The sequence below is a fragment of the Chanodichthys erythropterus genome, chromosome 24 (genome assembly GCF_024489055.1).
Source record: "Chanodichthys erythropterus isolate Z2021 chromosome 24, ASM2448905v1, whole genome shotgun sequence".
NCBI classification, from domain to species: domain Eukaryota; kingdom Metazoa; phylum Chordata; class Actinopteri; order Cypriniformes; family Xenocyprididae; genus Chanodichthys; species Chanodichthys erythropterus.
This window is the reverse complement of record NC_090244.1, coordinates 30,179,268-30,196,390: the sequence shown is the minus strand read 5'-3', so window position 1 is coordinate 30,196,390 and position 17,123 is coordinate 30,179,268. Positions and strand designations below refer to the sequence as shown.

General features: G+C 39.4%; 1 long non-coding RNA gene across 1 annotated transcript; it reads left to right on the top strand.

The window, feature by feature from the left end:
• The first annotated feature begins 829 nt into the window (after window positions 1-829).
• Window positions 830-16,251, top strand: LOC137015638 (uncharacterized). The gene is made up of 5 exons (XR_010894003.1): window positions 830-930; window positions 9,924-9,957; window positions 10,240-10,289; window positions 15,285-15,317; window positions 16,152-16,251. It is a non-coding gene; the product is annotated as an uncharacterized lncRNA (long non-coding RNA).
• The last annotated feature ends 872 nt before the right edge of the window (window positions 16,252-17,123 follow it).

Genomic DNA, 17,123 nt, shown 5'->3' with positions numbered 1-17,123 from the left:
GTTGTCATGTGTCAAAAGCCTTGCTTTAAATGACTACTTGATAAGTATTAACACTATGAAGTGCAGTATAGTTAGTGCAGTGCATCATTTTGGTAAGCACATTTCTTTCACAGTAGTTAAGTAAGTGTCCGTTATTTGTGTCTACACTTGTCCGTGAGTACAACATTGTTACCATGTATATAACACATGTATGTATGTACCATGTATGTAAGTACAGTAATGAATTACAGTAAGTGCCTGTTATTACCCACACTTGTCTGTAAGTACTACATAGTTACTGTGTACATACCACAAGTAAGTACAGTAATGTGTCTTACAAGTTACCATAAATAAGTGCTTGTTATTACCCACACTTGTCTGTAAGTACAAAATATTTACCATGTACATACCATTAGTAAGTACAGTAATGTGTCTGTTAGTTATCATATACGGACACTGTAAGTAAGTGCCTGTTATTACCCAACACTTGTCTATAGGTACAAAGTAGTTACCATGTATGTACCATTGGAAAGTACAGCAGTGTTTCTTATTAGTTTCCATGTACATACATGTCATGTAAGTACCTAGTTTTACCACTCTTTTACCTGTATGTACAGCATAATTACTGTATATGTACCAGGAAAGTACATGTACTGTAAAATAAAGTGCTACCAATAATTTTATTAATTAGTTTTGCGGAAATTAATAACACTGATTGTCTAATTAAATGTATATAAATATTAGTAAAATGCTTTCTGACAGCAGGTTGAAAAGTTGTTTTAAAAAGGACCATTTTTCCATGCAATCAATGTTTGGTGTGCATATACAAAGTTCTGCACAATTGTCCTTTTACAGAAGTCACAACACGCCAACAACATGCTGAAGCAGAAGATAAAGAAATGCCAACATCTGAGGTTTTGAGAGATTCATCAGTGTCTACTCCAGTCCAAGGTGAGTAATGAAGTACATTTACTCGGTTACATTTACTTGACTACATTTTTGGAAAATGTGTACTTTTAAAAGTAGATTTAAATTTTGGAACTTTTACTTTAACTCAAATACACTTCTATTTCACATTTTTTTATTTCTATTTTCTATCTTTATTTTAATGCAAGACATATTAAGAAATACATGGTTTATTCCAAGTAGATTATTATTATTATTATTATTGTTATTTTTCTTGGGCATGAGGAATGTCCCATTCACAAATTTATCACTAATTTGAGTCGATTCTGTTCAAAGACTTAATCAAACATGTAGGGTCTGCACAGTCTCAAGGATGAGCAGGTCCCACCATAAACTGTGTTTAAGCCTCAATTCACGGAACTTTGGTTTGTAAATCTTACATCGATTCCGGCCCGGCAGACACTAATGGATCACGAGACTCTTTTTTATGACTATTTCGATAAGTCCCAAAACTCTCCTCTGTGGCTTCAAAGGAGATGCGAATCCCACGGATCGGGTTTCGAGGAGACAGGACCGAATTCGAACGGTCATAAAAAGGAAAATACACGCACGCACCCACAGACACACACACACATACAAAGCCCTACATAAAGACTGTATACACAAATATTATACCTGCAAATATGAATGTATCTGCCACTATGGTGCTTGTTGCATGTATGTGTTACTAATGTAGAATCTTAGAATTGACTGTAATAGGTTAGTTTTCATGTTAAACGATAGTAATAGAGTGTAAAGTGTATCTTCTTTATGGGATGAGAGACACCTGTCGAGTTTGATCTCTCCGTAAAGCTGTGAGTCCGAGCTATTCACTCATGTACGTTACATTTCTGTCAAATGCATCGTTCAATGTTTAATAATACTATGAAGAAAATGCACTGATTCAACATACCATAAATTAACTCGTTAGACAGGACAAAGAGATGTGGAAAACTGCCAAATTGCAACGCTATCATTGGAGGACGTTATCAAGAAGGCGTCTTGGCCTGTTGTCCTTAAAATACCAGGACACACGTCTTTTCGATGAACAAGTTTCCTGCACAAGTTTTCTGCACGAGTTCCTGCCGTCAAGACGGACTCTCTTCTTTATTTTCTGGTCATATTACAACAGTTAAAACTTCGTTTGAAACTTCGCCGAAACAACCTCCGGAAGAAGAAACAACTATCAAACCGAGCGCTCCAAAACTTTAAGCACCCCAACGAACCTATGCAAGCACAATACAATACAATCTTAAATGCTGAGTTTCCTTGCTGGCTCTTAAAGGTGACTGTTGCAATTTGCCATGCTTTGATCATCTCTTTCGTTTCTGCCTTTACTTTCACCTATATGTACTTGTATCTACTTGTGTCCATTTATCCGTATAACCATTGTATTACCCGTTCTGTGTATTAAATTCATCATATCCACGCTTATGTTGTTCACTTGCTCATTCAGCCACCACCGAGTCACTTTAACGTTCTGATTCTAATATCCTGGCTTTACATTTGGATGCTACCATAGAAATTTATCTTCATGGCCAGAGGGTAATATTTCTGTCGTAAGAGTCTGTGGAACTTACCGGTTTGCTGGACGGACCGATAGTTCTCTACATAATTATTAAAACAGAGCTAATCATATATGTGATTGATTATAATTCGTTGTAGTTAATTCACCATATATGGTTAATTCCCCCTTGGGTCGGTATGTGCATAATAATAATTCATAAAACTTTATGAATTATTATATTCATATTCCACCCATAAATTGATTAAAATATATGCAAATTGTCACAAACAAGTTGGCAAAACTGTTCAAATTGATTTGTGAATCAGTTTGAACAATTTTTTTCAGTTCTCTGCAGGGCTCTGTGGTTTCAATGGCCCATACCTATGTTGGTGTGGCATTTTATTATAGGGGGCGCCCATGATCCGAAGGCTATTCTGCCGTTGCACAGGGTGTACCAACCCATCTTCGAGGCATCTGTTACAACCACTTTTCTCCTGGAAACAGAGCCCAGCACCATCCAGTTCAGGTAGAAATGGGGAGATGTCTAAAGGCAGGAACACACCAAGCCGAAGGTTGGCAGTCGGGCAGTTTTTGCTCGTCGGCCGACTAAGTTTTCTCAGTGTGTTCCGCACCGTCGGCTGAAGTTGGTTGATTTTCAGTCGATTCGACGTGTTCAATCGGTGTCGGAGCTCGTCTGTCAATCTGATCATTCTGATTGGCTGTTCAACTACTGCCACCAACTGGTATGGAAAGACATTTCATCTTATGCAGGCGCAGAACGGATGTGCTACTTGGCTATCTGCTGTTGAGCATTGGTTTGGTGTGTCAGGCCAGCTTTGGACACAGACGCAACTGACGTGAGGCAACCCCGCAGTCTGCTTTCGTCACCACTAGTTCATCAGTGTCAACTTAGTGTGTTCCTGCCTTAAGGGACCAAGACCTTGACACAGTCATAGGTCACCCTGAGAGTGAGTCGGGACACAGACTTTTAACAAGAGCTGGAGTGGTTGCATGAACGATCAGTCATTGAGATAGTTCAAGATGGGAGGATGTGGTACTGATATGCTCGACCCTCGAAACAAAGAGTAAGAGCAGTCTGTGTTGAGGTAAGACTGAGACATGAAAGTTTGCATTCTTCAGGTCAATCGCTGTCAATCCTGGGACAAACGCACATGAGGATGCATTTCTGTGTGAGATTCTTGAATGGGAGCTTGAAAAGAGATGCAGAACCAAGACTGGCCATAACCCAAAACTATCTTGGGTATGATGTAAAATCCTAACTTCATCTCAGCTGGAGGAACAGGCTCTATCCTTCAACAGCAGGAACACAATCTCTGCTCGCAGGACAGGGGTATCTTTGTTTGCCCTGAGGCAAACAGGACAACCCTGAACCTGGGGGAAAACCTGGTGAACTGAATTGCATAGCCGAGGCTGACTGTATGAATGAGCCAGCGGGATGGGGTGGGAAACGCTGGCTAGGCTCCTATGCCTTGCAAGAGTGGCAACAAGGGACAACAGACATATCCACAGGTGGTAGCGAGGAGTTCTGGGGCCTAACCCAGGAACCAAAATATCCCGAAGTAGAGGCAGTGAGTATGGAGGAAGCAGGGCTTCGCTCACTGCCTACACACACCCTGTATGGCCTGAGAGTGAGGAAACCACTCTTTCTTGAGAATTTGGGTACCGCTGGCCTCGGGCCAGTAAAAATTCTCAGTGGGAAGGAGCAGTGCATTCACCAGCTCCTGCAACTCTGGGGTTTTAGCGGTGGCCTGGGGACAGGCCACATCACCTTCCTGCAGAGGGCTCAACATCACGGCTGAGTCGGGCTGGAGCGCTTCTCACAGGGAGACGTGCTTGACGATGGCAAAATTGGTAGCAATGTTCTCAGCATGACCCACGGAATCTATTAAGACCAGTCTCATTACAATAAGCCACATTTATATAAAACTATTAGCATTTTTAAAATTTTCATTATAACACTCGACCACAAGGAGGCGCTATCTCAAAACCATTTGTGAACCTTCAGAGCATGGTTCCGATGACACATACTGAGTTTCTTAATGGTACACCAATGCACTTGGTATATACATATAATATAGCATTTTATATCATAATATTGTATTATAGTCAATGGCAATTTCAAGTTTTGTTTAATTGTAGCGCCACCAAGAGGCACAATCGCACAACTTTTTTTATGTGTCCTCAGAGTGAGCTCATGCATGTGTGTGTCAAATTTCGTGAAAGTATCTCATTTCGTTTTGGAGTTATAAACATTTATATGCATGAGATCATAAAAAATGATCCATGGATGACTCTGATTCTATTTTTTTTGCCAATTCCTATCTAAATTTTGACATTTGGGCATTAGCATTTAGTTAACCAGCTAAGGTTTTGTGTTTCTTACGGTGGTTTCGTCTCAATTGGAGTAACGGTTTCAAAGACATTTGCAAAAGTTTTTTAAGCGCTAAATCACCACGTTGCACAAAAACCATAAGTCAAAACCTAGTATGTTTGGTATTGTTGGACTCGGCAAGGATTCAGGAGTCGAAGGAGATGAATCTCATGAAAATAAGTTGACCACACCCAAAGTTATAAGCATTTGAATATTTGATTTTACCACTAGGTTGCGCTGGCTTGAAAATTCTCAGGCTCCTTCAGGGCATCGCGCAGATGAACCACACAGAGTTTCATAAGGATACGCTAATGCGTTCATAAAATACAGCATTTAAGTGCAAAATTCTAAATGGCTAATATGTGAAAATTGGATATCATGCGACTCAGCATGATCCCTTGAATCTGATGAGACCAAATTTAGAAGTAAATGTTCAGAAGTTATAAGCAAACATTTTTTTCAAATCTCCGGACCAGTAGGAACTCAGCATGTAGTCTCTGGTCATGGTTGGGATGACATGTACCAAGTTTGGTCTAAATATGATAAAGCATTATGTAGATAGCCTTGAGTCCAATTTGGGGTGCTCTACGTTAAATTAATTTGCGTGTAATTCAAGAATGGTTGACTTAATAACTTTTTTGCCAGCATGGCCTGAATATGATCTGATTTGATGAAAATCGAGCGAAGCATCTAGGACGAGTATATATATATATATATATATATATATATATATATATATATATATATATATATATATATATATATATTTTTTTTTTTTTTTTTTTTTTTTTGCATAATTCAACATGGCGGACAAATTATCATGATGCAAAATGAAATCATAGGGTGCAATTAAATCGTTATGAGCCAAGGAATCAGAGGAGAAGATTTTGTTTATAGCCATTACGGTTCAAAAGTTATTAGCACAAATGTAAGTGCGAATTTGGACAGTTGGTGGCGCTAGAGGGATTGAGTTAGAAACTCCAAATTTGGTATGTTGACTCTATCAGTGTGCCAAATTTTATAACTTTGCTGTAAGTGCGTTGTACAGGCTGCCATAGACTTCCAGAGCGGAAGAATAAGAATAAGAACACCAACAATTACAATGTTCAAATGTTCAACAGAAGTTGAACATTTCTTAACTTTTCAAGCACCAACTCAGGCATCAGTCAATCAGATCACCTTATGCAAATACCCCAGTGCAGACTCCAAGCAATTGCGTTCATGCAACAGCAGAAAGTAACAAAACCCACAATTCAGGCGGCAATGCACAAGGTCAATTAAATACGAAGCGTTAGCGCAGATCCCCCATGTGAATGCACTATTCGTTAGGCTTGTTCGAGTTGCATCGCCGCTGTGCAGACCGGTTGGTGTATGACAAAGTACTGTGAGAGTCATTCGAAAGCATAAGGAGCAAGTGTGATTATACTGGCTGGGTTTATAAAAGTTTACCAAATTGACAGGATATCTTTACTTGGGACATTTGAAAACAAAGCTTGGCTATTTCCAAATATAATAGCGTGCATCTCTTTGATGATTATATTGTCTGTGCATTGAAAAAAACAGATTAAACACACATGCTACAGACACATCCCAAAGCGGAGGTGTTATTGCGTTGCCAGCGGCACTGAGCTGAGTTTTGCCACTGTTGTGCAGTGTTTCTAAACCCTGGTCCTGGAGGACCCCTAACACTGCACATTTTGAAAGTTTCCTTTTCTGGCACACCCTTTTCAGGTCCTGGAGTTTCTTCTAATGAGCTGATGAGTTGAATCGGATGTGTTTGATTAGGGAGACAAGGAAAATGTGCAGTGTTTGGGGTGCTTCAGGAGCAGGGGTGAACACTCACCATAGTACAGAAGTATCTGTCTTGACCATTCAGAAATCAGAGCTTGTGACAGGTTGAAAATGTACCTTTGTTTGTGAGAGTCTAATGTTTATGATCGTATACAGTTTTACAATATCAACAATGCTCAGATTGCATAATTTATTGAAGAATGATGATGGAGAGCAGAGCAGATCGTTCAGGAGAAATATGATGCAAACAACTGACAATATATAAGTATTTCATAGATTTAATGCTTTTGTGGACAAAAGATGCTGTTAGATGACTTTTAATGGACACTTATCATGGACATTTTACCCAAGGGCGACAGATTGGATTCATCTCACGATCGCTATTTCATAACAAAGGTATAAAGTCCAGTTTTGACGTGTTGTCATTTGCACTCACGAAACAAATTACAATATTACTGTTGCTGAAGCATCTATATCATAAAACAGACACTGTAGATAAACCCTTATCCAATGAACCCTTAGAACTTTCAAATTATGTATAATTATGTTATCATTCTCAATATTTTTATACCATGGTCAACAAAGTGACTTCAAGCCCGAAGTCGGGACAGTGTGCCCCGAGGTTAACATTTAAACTGCTGTGCCTTCTTTATTTTCTGGAATGTCTTCATCTTTTTTTTGTTTGAATAAATCAGCCTGCGATTAGATACTTGTCTTAACTACTCCATCCACCCCAGCACCGTAACATCTAGACTTGTAAAGATTAATGTGAAGTGTTATTAATTGTTCCCAAAGCTCTTGACATTTCTGTAGGTCTCTGTGTTATCAGCCTTATTTGAGCTCAAATCTGCTTTAAACCTCTGGCTTCTATTTCTGTTTCCTCTTCCTTTGTCTCTTTTCAGAAACTCTTGAGTTCTAGAATGGTAACGAAATTCAACTACTCACGTTACTGTAATTAAGTAGCTTTTTGGGGTACTTTTTTGAGTGCATTTTCAAATCTGTAATTTTACTTGTACTTAAGTATAAATTAAGCTAATTAATCTACTTCACTACTTGTAAAATCACATTCCGTTACTAAGTATGCCTACAATTTGAATTAATATTCAAACCTTTGACTGGCATATTATAAGCCAATAAAGATATCCAATCGTAAACAGACCAATGAAAAGCATTCTCATTCCTCTCATCTCTCCGACAGCGAGTTTGTCACACACCCGCCTCCTCCTCCTGTCTCTAACTCATTTGTCATTTCAGTTACAGTGCATGATTGCAGATATTGCACATAATTTTAATCATGCCCGCAGGTTTCTATAGTGTATTTTAATTACAAATGTCGAGAGCGCATTATTGTAATGTGAGAGCACATTCATGTAATGGCAGAAAACAACACTTAATTTTTTAGGATTCTTTACCTAACCTAAGTCTCTGAGATCCTGACACCTTGCACTTCTAGAGACTCCAGATAGGTTGCAATTCTGGAAAATGATGGTTGGAGACTAAAGGATTCCTGGTGGTTTCACACTTAATTCTTCATCTTAATTCTTATTTCTTTTGCAGTTAACATGTGTCTTCTCTTGAGCCATTGCTGTCCACTGGTCATGCCATAACATTGCAATTTCTAGTATTGCATTAGTATTGCATCCTTCTCATGAGCATTTAATTTAATAAAATTTTTTACTTAAATTTTAAGTTAAATCCCTTTTTTTTTTTTTTTTTTTGGCTCATTTTGCAGGTAAAAGAAAACCTGCCTAATAATTCTGCAAACCTGAATATAAGGTGTTCCCTGTTGATACTACACTCGTACTGCATCGGATGCTATTTAGGCTAGACGCATATGGGGGAAACTCCTTTTTCTCCGACTTCTGAAGCAGTGAAACTACACGACCACTGGCTCGTGAAGTTAAAGTCAACGAACCACTGACGGCGCGGCAGGGCCGTCTCCATTGAAGATGGATGCTCTCACCATGAGTTTTGCCTCGCTGCATTCACAGACCGCTTCTCTGAAGACGGCTCTTCCTCTTGTTCTCCACCGTTCTTCTATCTCTGGCATTAGACAAAAGAACAATGCAATCACTGTCACGGTTCATTAATCCGCTGTCTCATACTGTTGTCTGTGTGTAGGTTTTGGGATGTGTCACTTGATTGTTCTGTGTGGGCGTCGCCGCTGATTGCTGATCAGCGGCAGCTGTGGATCATTACACCTGCCTATATAACACCTTGTCTTTCGTCTCATGTTTGTCAGATCGTTTGTTGAAGTCCTGGTGTTGTCTCGTTGTTTCTCGTGTTTCTTGTTCCTGGATTGGATTCTCTTCGCTGTTCCCTGTTACCTGTCCGTCTCGTTGGATTACTCTTTCTGGATTTCATTCACGGATTCTCACACGGACACACGGACTCATCATTCAGGACCATCATTCATCACGGACACTTCATCGCCCATCGAAGTCCCTGTGTTACCCCTCTCCTGCTGTCTGTGTTGCTGCTGTGTGTTTATCTACTTACCTGGCGTGAAGCGCTATTAAAGAGATATTAACTTGCATTTGTATCCAGTCTTCTTTGCCATGACAATCACAAAATGACTGAATTGGGCTAGGTGAGCTTATGCCGGTCTATTCCGGCAAATCTCATCCCCCGGCAGCAAGGGGATTCCCCAGCTCTATGCACTCGGTGAGAACAAGCACAGCGCCGGTACTACAGCCGGGTGTGCTTCGTATGCGCCCCCTACAGTTCTGGCTGAAACTCAGAGTTCCATCCCATGCCTGGCGTCTCGAATGTCTTTGCACCAAGGTGAACCAGGTCTGCGTCGCAGCTCTGGCCCCCTGAAAGGACCCCTGCTGGTACAAGCCTGCGGTGGTGATGGTGTGCAGGAGAAAAGTCATCTTCACAGATGCTTCCAAGACAGGTTGTGGAGCCCTGTGCGTTGGCCACCCGGCCGTCGGCACATGCACAAGCACAGAAAGCACATAACATTTTGGAAAATATAAGTTGCATTTTAATATTGCAACGAAAATGTATTTAACAGTAATATATATGTCTATGACAGGTATGACATATCTTATTTTTTATACTCCAAATAATGGCCCATAATTATCTAAAAAAAATGTGTGGGAGCTCAGCTAATAATTTCTTATAGTTAAGTGTCTACTATTTATGACAAGACATAAAGCATATGGGAAATTAAGACCAGAATGTGAGTATTGTGAGGGTTGAAAGGCACTCTATGGTGATACTGACCGGGGTGAAGACTACAGTGAATGTATTTTTCACAATACAGTCATTTTGAGTTGGATTTTTTTTTTTTTTTTTTTTCAGCATTACAAACCGACGAGAATTTGACTACAGAAAGGTAACTTTTCTCATTATTTTTTTGCAATTTTACATGAATTTACCACAGTTTCCTCTTGTAAAGTTACCTGTGTGGGCCGGGAGAAAGACCCTTCTTAGTTAGTAAGCTGTGCATATTACAAAAATTAACTGCACACAAAATTTTGATAGATTTTCTTATCTTATAATGTCATCAGTTTGGTGAAGGAGTATTATCATTGGATAAAAATGTAATTGAAAGTGTATCCACTTGCATGTATGTGCGTGTTAGCAAAATGCTCTAGTCATTTCTCGTTTTCCTTAGCTACTGCGTGGGGAAATAGCTGGCTGTGGTAAAAGGAAATGCAGCAACAGGTAAGACTTTTAGGCCGTGTGTCCACCTAAGCGTTTTTTCCAGCTGCTAGCGTACTTTTTTAATTGTTTACGCCGCGTTTTTTAAACGCAGAGAGCGTAACGAGGCGCTGAGCGTCTTTTTCACGCTCAAGTGCTGAGAGCCGGGCATTTTTTACTGATTGCCTCGAGTTGAAGAATGTTCAACTTTGAGTAAAACGGTGCGCTCATCACTGTCACTTTTTAGCCAGCAGTCCAATCAGAGTGGAGGAGGGGCGGGACAAATACAACTCCGACCAACTGTTTTCAGCTAAAAACGCTCTGGTGGACACACGGCCTTAAACAGCACAACATTTTTCACAGGTTCATGTTTTTCTGATCTTTATCACTGGGCAAACTGCTGTAGCTGAATAGAATAGATTGTTGCTAGCCTTATTTAAGTGAATAGATGTCTCATTCCAGGGTTCCCACAGATCCTTAAAGTCACCATGAAATCAAAATGGAAGTTTTTTGGCTTTTAGTATGAACATGTTAGCCTTACTGTTATCTATAAGCCAGTGTGCTTCAAAACAATGACAAAATTCGCATTTAGAAGATATAGGCCTAAGCGTTCAAAACATACATTCCCTCACTTGTTCTATATGGATCAAGGGGATAGGATATGTAAATATGCTTTCCATTGAGGCAAATTAAGTCTGGTTTCACATTAGTGTCACATGAACTGCCGCAGCATGGACAAAGTCTGCTCCAGACCAGAAAAATAATTTCCTGCCCATACAAAAGACAAGATTAACTGGTCTATGTTTTTGATGAAAGATTTAGGTAAAAACAAGGGAACAGACTGAAAGAGGTACAGAAATTTTGGAAGAATGTTCATTTTTACCGTGTTTATTCTACCAAGTGGAGACAATGGTGGAGACAGCCCATTTTTTAAAAGCTGACTTCATGTATTGAAATTAAAGGCATAAAGATAGCCGCCATTAAGCCAGAATAGGAACAAGTAACATTTACTCCAAGATATGATTTTTGAACCCTCCAGATGAAAGGGAATGTCAGTTTGTTTTATTTTTTTGACCAGATTGATTTTTGGGTAGGCATTCACTCTTTTGCAGGTTCAGTTTACATCAGTTTATGAAATTTCCCAAAATCATCCAGTAGTCAAACTCCCTTAACACTCTAAGAAGATATTCCCACTCTATCCTATCAAACGCCTTTTCAGAATCAGAATCGGAATCAGATAGAGCTTTAATGGCAGGTATGTTTACACATACTAGGAATTTGTTTTAGTGACAGAAGCTCCACAGTGCAACAGAGTGACAGTGAAAAGACAAGACACGGCATCCAAGGAAATTACCACATCAGAGGACCTACTACTTTACTTTGAATATAAAATATTAAAAAGTGTATGAATGTTAGAAAAGCAATGTTGTCCTTTTATAAATCCAGTTTGCTCCTCTACTAGGGAGAACCTTCTCCAAACGAGAGGTCAAAAGTTCGGCTAGAATCTTGACGTCAACATTGAGGAGGCTAATAGGTCTCTATGAATTACATGATATTGGGTCCTTCCCTTCTTTAAGTAACATTGTTATACATGCCCTGTCTCGATGTTGGTGGCAGTGTACCAATATTTTTCAAATATTGGCAAATGAAATTGGTCTAATTTATCATGAAATGTATGATAAAATTCGGAAGGAAACCCCATCTGGGCCTAGTGTCTTCTTAGATTGTAATGAATTAATTGACCCTTCGCTAAGCCACGCCCAAAAAAAGCCAGGCCACAGGCCAATCGTGGTTTAGCAACAGTTACTAGGCGCAGGAGGTCTGTCAAGCTTTCGAGCGAGGGAACATGCCGAAGCATTGTGCGTATGGATTGTGTTAACCTGATACCCGGTATCCTAAAAGTTTGGACGGGGTGGTGGAATTTTCCCTTCCCGAAACCTAAAACCCAAGGGGAGAAATGCCGGTGTTATGACAATTTGTGCTACCCTGTCAGATTTTGCTACCTCCCATCGAAACAGTAGGTAACGTTAGCAAAATCTGAAAAATGCTAACGTTACCAATCAGATTGTGCTTCCAGCATGATATTAACATGGTCTATGGCTTTATTAACATCTACACCTACCCCAACACTAAACCTACCCTTACAATAATGCATATAATGCGTAATTTTGTGTTATTTATCATGACAACAATGATTTAATATTGATGTATGCATATGCAGTAAGCCCAGGTAGGTAAATCTGACAGGTTGGTTAGCTAGCTAACTCAGCACATCATTGCTTGGAAATAATGACGTTTTTTTTTTGTTCATAATGCATATATTTGAACATGAAATAAAATGATTAAAGGCAAGACGGAGTTACGTTAGCCTGGAGTGCTAAAAATATAAGCGGGAGAATGTTATCAATGCAAAGTGGTCAGGCTAACGCCATGTGTTTATTCCACAAGACTTATGGATAAGCTGTTGATTTATAATTATTAGGTTATTTTCACAAATTTGACTTAACCTGCTGTTGATGAACAAAGCGTTTCCTCAATAAATTGTGTGTTTCCCATTTGAATGGTCAGCGTATGAGGCGGCTGCTGCTCGCGCTGGGAGCTTTAGCTTCAATTTTGATAAAATTATTTTCTAATTGGTTGTATATTATGTCGTGGATATATCCCTTGAATGCATATCCCTGCAGTCCCTTTAGTCTTGCTCTCTCAGATAATTTCACCTGTTCGCCAAAAATGACTTAAAAAATTATCTTCTTGAAAATGTCTGACACTGAGATATGTGCTCGCTGAGAACTGCTGCGCCCTGAAGCACACACGGTGGCAGATTTGGCAGAATGGCCCCCTGAGAGCACTGAGGGGAGACGGGCACCATATAATGAGTTGGGAACCGACTCGCCCTGGAGGGGACTGCCCTCAGAAGCCTGACAACACTGGCGTCAGGACTTCTTTCCCGAAGCCTTCTGCTGGATAATGACAGTCCTCAGATATGTCTTACCCTTGGAGGACTTCGGTTGTGAGTGCTTCCCCGCCCCCCAGTCTTTCTGTGGGGGAGCACGGGAAGCAACGCTCACTTTATTTTGCACCCTGTGTGAGGAGCTTGTACTTGGCTGGGACTGCTCCCGCCCAGCAACCCCTGGGACCTGAGACTGGTGGGGAAGAAACTTTTGGAATGTCACCGCCTGTTTCTTGGCTTCCTGAAACCTCTCGACGACTGTGTTTGACTGAGTCACCAAAGAGGCCAGATGGAGTGAGCGGGGCATCCAAAAGAAAAGATCTATCATGCTCTTTCATGTCCAAGAGGTTGAGCCAGAGGTGCCTCTCCATAGCTACCAGGGCTGCCTTAGACCGCCCACTAGATTGGCAGTCTCCTTGGTAGCCCAGAGAGACAGATCAGTAGCTTTTCTGAGCTCAGTGAAAGCCTCACGACTAACTTCCCCATCCTCATCAAGGTTTGATATGCTTGAAGAATGCCATAGTATGTAAACAAGCCGCCACTTGACCTGCTGCCGAGTACGCTTTACCTCTAAAGCAGATGATTCAGATTTGTAATGGCTTAGTGGGTAACTTCGGTTGGTTTGAGGAAGGATGCAGACTCAGGGGAGAGATAGCTCACAAGCGTCTCTTGCACCCAAGGCATCTCCACATAGCCATGCCTTTTCACCCCTACAATATTACTATAATTAGATATCTGAAGGCTGAAGACCCGATAGGAGGTGGGTTTATTCCATGACCTCGACACCTCAGTGTGGAGGTCGGAAAAGAAAGGCAAGCCCCGGCATGGAGCTTGAGACTGGGATGTGCTTTACATGAAAGGAAACAAATACATAAGAATAAAAATGTAATGAACATGAAACAAATATATGAGCCCTAATTGCCTGAATCACTTCCGGGGTTCTCCTGTCTGATGTGGAAGAGTGTCACTGAATCTGACCTTATCCTGTGCTTTACACTCCCTGTAGGGGTATCTCTACACAGATACACCACTTTTCGTGTCCCTGTATTGAAGTGCGTTTAATGCGCTGCCTGCCGTTAGCGGCTCCCAGCGACTTCTTATACTATCATAAATATCATAAAGCTAGTATAATTAATGTACCTCCTTGGCCACCTGCCAGTTCCTCGCTGCTCTTCGCTCACATCTGAGTGAAGCTCTGCCGTTCTCCTTTCTCTATTTCTTCCACTCAGACAGCTCTAACAAAATGTAAAAAAAAAATGTGTTTATGTGAACTGTGTGTGTTTTTGACAGTTATTTGTCAGTTTTAACACAAAAAACTGAAAGTGAAGTTACTCGATCGCGAGACTTGACATCTGACAGCCAACTGTCTGTGTGTGTGCTTCAGATAAGTGCGCTCAGAAAATGACCCATTGTAAGTACAAATTGATATAGCTTTAAAACGCGTGGAAATAATACACTGATGAAAGAAAAAAACTAATATTTTTATTAAGGGCCAATATTTGCCACCTTAAAGATCATCTATTATGTCCATTTGTACAAGATATAATTTAAGTCTCAGGTTTTCCCAGAAAGTGTCTGTGAAGTTTCAGCTTGAAACACCTCACAGATCATTTATAACTCTATGTTGTAAATGCCCCTTCTCTGACTACAGTCAAGGACAGGCTGTTTTCGTGCATGTGCCTTTAAATGCAAATGAGCTGCTGTGCCCCGCCCCTCTCTACAATCACAGTTCCTGTCTGCCAAATACAAAAAAGACATTTGCTTGGTTTTGATTATCATCTATATTGCGATCACGCTCACGTATAGCTGAGTTTCTTTTGCTGTGAACAGACCACCGCAGAATATGAATAATATGAATGTCTTTGTGAGTCAGCTGTCCACAAGAGGCTTAAACCAGCCATGGTATCAGCACAAAAACATGCTCAGCACTTAAAAAAGGTCTTAAAACACCTTAAATTTGACTTGGAAAAAAAGTGCAGCAAACCTACATTCAACTTGTGGAAGCATAATACATTCCATTATGCATTCCATAATAAACTCTCATTTATGATTCAGCTCTTTTCTTTCAGGCTGCAGTAAAGAAATCGCAGCAGTCATTTCAGGTATGTACTAACTAGTATGTATATAATATGTAAAGATTCTATGTTGAGAGAACAATATCTTTTTCTTGAGGCCACGACCATATCACTGTGGGATAATCAGAAACAGATTTTTGGCATTATGTATTTCTACTGAGTAAGCCTTTTAATGTATAGCCTTTAAATGACTAGTCAAAATTAAATTAAATATTATAGCCTAATATGTTATTTTTTTTTAAATGAAGTTAATTAATTTATTGCGACCTACTGATGTGGGCCTACATAATCAAAGGTATCATACAGAATCAAAGCTTTACTGGTTGATTGTCAGGCATTTACTGTATTTATTTGTATGTATATTCTTTAACAATTCGAATTGAATGCTGTCATTGGCACAAACTAACCTGTCTACATTGTGTGGAATATAATAATAAAGTATATTCATGTCTTCATGCTGTATGGTCTTTGTGCCATTCTTTATTAAAAATAAAAAGTTAATTTAGTAATAATCTCCCCTTATGATTATCCCATGTTGCTATGGTCACACAGGTTTGTTTACTTATTAAAATTGTGGTCATGAGTAAAAGATGTTGTTTCCTCAGCACAGTATCTCGAGGCCATATACACATTGTGTGGCCACAACATAAGGATGTCATTATTACCTCAACAAAATGATCTTGTGGCCACAGCATAGTATCACATTCCCACTAGTTAATATGTCATGGCCTTGAGAAAACTAAGTGAACCGAACATGTCCCTTCCTGCACCACAGAGATACATGTTGACTGGATCATTTAATTTAGCAAATCTAACTTGAATACATTGTCAACTTGTATACTTCTACATCTACCACTGTAGGGAAGAAGACTCCAGCCCAGGATGAAGTTTCCAGTTCAGTCTTAAAGATTTTTAGTTTAAAATTCTACAGTGTTTGAATCATATTTCATTTCTGTAATAAACATTTACAATTATATTTTAATTTAATTTAATTTTGATAAAGAGGATGAATTTGAATTTGTATGTTTAGGAAAGTAATGTTGTTTACAAAATAATACAAATGTTTACAGAATGAAACCTGTTTGCAAAATAAAAAAAAAATAAAAGAAATACAAAATTAAAATCTATTTTTTTGCCTATGCATTTTCAAATTTAAAATGTTGAAAGTTTTCAATGTCATTTTTGTGGAAAAAACAAAGAGTGTCTTTGTTACAGTAATGTAGTAAAGAACAAATACAGCATCCAACTGTTCTGATGACAATTACAGTAATGTGATTATAATTGTAATAGAAATCAGTAACAATATAGTAACCATGATTAAATTTACAGTAAGCATACTGTAAAATGAACTACTTACTTGCTAATTGTTGCCAAAAAGTTACTGTGCTCATAGTGTTCTTCTTACAGTGAACTCATATGAACAAATACACATGGGAAAATAAAAATATGAAAATAATGTAATTGAATATGGATTGAGGGAGAACCATTTCCGGTTCCGGTTGACACTGCGTGCTGAGTGTGTGCTCTAATCAACTCGGAGAATTGTTTTTGAGAAAACGATGCCATGCCGCCAAAAAAGTATCCAGCACAGGCCGAGGAGGTTGACGATATAAAGCAATCACTCGACATGTTGACGGAGGAGGTTTCTGTTGTAAGACAACAGCAGAAAACCATCATGAGCTTGGTGGAGGAAGTTAAAGCTCTGAGGCTTCAAAACATTGAGAAAGACAAGCCCACTGTAACATGTTTATTGTCAAATTAACAGTAACTTACTGGCAACAATTATCCAGTAGTTGCTGTATTTAATACAACAGTAAAATTACCGCAAACATA